Source organism: Heterocephalus glaber, unplaced genomic scaffold (genome assembly GCF_053883595.1).
Source record: "Heterocephalus glaber isolate CG9 unplaced genomic scaffold, H.glaber_assembly_v1.0 deba00000470, whole genome shotgun sequence".
NCBI lineage: Eukaryota > Metazoa > Chordata > Mammalia > Rodentia > Bathyergidae > Heterocephalus > Heterocephalus glaber.
In genome coordinates this window covers 23,529,309-23,532,276 of record NW_028258145.1, presented here as the reverse complement: position 1 = coordinate 23,532,276, position 2,968 = coordinate 23,529,309, and the positions used below count along the sequence as shown (strand labels likewise).

Here is a 2,968-nt window from a genome sequence, read left to right as displayed (position 1 = left end):
CATAAGAGCTGAGACTTAGCAGAGGCTTCCCTGGGAGCTGTCATGGGAAGTAGGGAATATAGATTTCCCAATTCATTCCAAATTACACAAAGACATGGGTATGATCACGATTAGTGCATCTCTATATAATTAGACACAGGAGAAGAAAGATGGAGGCAGTGTTGTCTCCACCTGTTGTCTCTCTGACCACATCACCTTCTAGACTGATTGTCTTCTTGCCCACAAACATGATGTTGCCTTCTATGGCCCTCAGCAGCATGTCCCGGATGCTGCTGTCTTGCCTGATGCTCTTATGTCAGGTGCAAGGTAGGTTTATCTGTGCCTCTGACACAGGGTTCCCTATGAGTGTCAGGGCCAAAAGGGGAGGAAGGGGTTGCAGTTTTTCTGTGGTAATGGTGATGAATTCCACACAAGGAAACTACCTGTAAATCCTCTGCCATTCTGCCTTGTGATTACCAGTGATAGGGACACCAGAATGGTCCAAGCCCAATAGAGCAAAATGATTTCCCATGTTGTCAGAAACTCTTATTTTACATTTGGTTTGAAAACAGAAAGCATGAAAGTTCAGTAATGAAAGTAAGGGGTGGGAAAGGATTAGAGGACCAAAGGTAAGCCTGTCAGCCCAGAGTTGGGAGACAGGGGAGCATATGGAATATTGAACAAGGGAGAAGTTTAAAATGACAAGATACACTCTCCATATAGTAGGTCTATTTTAAGATAAAAATTTCTCTAAGTGTGGGAAAAGAAGGTAAAAATTCAGGATTATATACTTAGTAACTGAGGACAGGTCTCATAATTATTCCCAAGGTTACCTACATTTCATTCATCCCTCTTGTTGTCCTCCACAAAAAGTGAAGATTCCCAGGACAAAATGCATGCATCTCCATGCATCAGCTGTCCTAAAGGTTCCAAGGCCTATGGCTCCTACTGCTATGCCTTGTTTAGGACACAAAAATCCTGGACTGATACAGATTTGAGTGCTTCTATGTAGGTGACAGGAAAGGACATGTGGGCCACATAGGAGGGCTTCTCCATTCTACAAGTTTTCTTAGGAATGAGAATGAACACCCTTGACTTTCATATAAGGTCCCCACTCAAGTATCTCTGCCCTGTTCTTCCCCAGTGAGGTCTCATGCTCCCTCTCATTCTCTCTTCCCATGCAACTGGCCTGCCAGAAGTGACCTTCAAGACACCTGGTATCTGTGCTCAGTGAGGCTGTGGCATCCTTTGCATCCTCACTGGTCAAGAGCAGTGGGAGCTCCTACCCATACAGCTGGATCAGGCTCCATGACCCCACACTGATGCAAATCTCTCTTGTTTCTGTTATCTATCAAGTATCATTGTCAACTGGGATGATTCTCCTGTGCAGGCCCAGAAGTAATTCGAGGGGAGGTAGACCTCAGGTTTTAGATGACATTTGAGGCAATGGGAAATCCTTGAGGTCCACTGAAGTGCTGAGATCAGTGATGTGCCTTGTCTTCAGATTAAGTGAATTTGACTGTTTTCAAGTATTATTCAATTCTTACATGAAGCCCTGGAAATAATTTCTCTGAGTTTCAAAGGAGTCCACACATTAGGGGACCCTAAATGAAAATAAGTTCCATATTTACTCTTTATATAACAATTACTTTGAATTTCAGAGGCTAATCACAAGAATACAACAAATTATGCTCAGCAAGCAATATATAACTTTGAGTGTGTCCAAAGCTCTTCTGAAAAATGCCTACTATTTGCTAATGGGAAAGAGGAATTTAGAAAGTAAGCTTATTAGAGGGATTTGGAAAGCATATGGAGAAATTCCATCAGTCTGGGGAAGGGATCAGTCTTCTAACAAAGAGATCATGCAAACAGAGCTGTAATTACCATTCTTTTCACCTGGCTGTATCCTCTACTCCATAGGATAAAAATCCCAATGCTGGTGTACTTCAACTGGAGCAGGAATCCTTCCACTGCCTCTGACTGTGGTCCCTGTGGGAGTGTGTCACAAAATTCTGGTAAGAAACATGGAGCAACCTCTGCCTAGCCTTTCCCATCTCTTCTCCCCATTCCTGGACCTGACCTTCCAGAAATCCCATTGAACTAGGAAATTCATTGTCCACTTCTATTTTACCATCTGCACTTATCTCCCCTGTCTTTGCATCCCCTTCTCCTGGTCTGTGACACTGGTGAAGGTGGGAGAGATGCTGTAAAGTCTATCCTACTTGTTAATATCCCTTTTCTTTGGGTTCACATGTTTTATCAGACCCATTTCCTTTACCTTTTCTGTCTCTCCAGGTGGAGAGATTATAATTGCAATGCACAGTTACCCTATGTCTGCAAGTTCGAGGACTAGGGTAGGTAGTCAGCAACCTGAATTTATATGTTTCTTATCACTAACAAAAGAATCGAGGTGTGAAGATTCACCCAAGAAGTGAATATTCTCCCTTCACCCTCAAACCTGACCCCTGCTTATGATCTCCCCTCTTGTTTTTCTTCTCACTCTCATTTCAGACTCTTCCATGTTGTGTGATTTCTCAGAGAGCAATAATAAACATTTTTATTTTATGTTTGTATGTTCTTTTCTTATACTGTCTAAATATACCAAGTAAATGGAAGGGATTACCACTTAACAAGTATGTATTTAAGAAGAAAACAAATGTAAGAGGAAATATTTATAAAATAGAGAAAACTATTGTACAAAAGCTCTTTGACCTATAGTGGGGTTGTTCCTCTAAGTTTCATCACCTCTGTAAGTTGATGTCTCTAGTCAGAAAATTACATCAAACTTATAAATGTCACAGCAGAGCAGCACAGAACCTTACAGTATCAGTTGTTTACCAGCTGTGTTAGTGGCTGGAAGACAGATTGCTGGTGCCACTTAGTACTGTGAAGAGTCTCATATAGTAGTCTAAGAAAAGATTAAAATTCAAAATTCAAGGTAGTAAATCTAATGAATCTATATATTTTGTACCATCATAAATTGAAAAAT

The 2,968-nt window shown here is 41.2% G+C and overlaps 1 pseudogene; it reads left to right on the top strand.

Moving 5' to 3' along the window:
• The first annotated feature begins 230 nt into the window (after positions 1 to 230).
• Positions 231 to 1,421, top strand: LOC106009367 (lithostathine pseudogene; annotated as a pseudogene).
• The last annotated feature ends 1,547 nt before the right edge of the window (positions 1,422 to 2,968 follow it).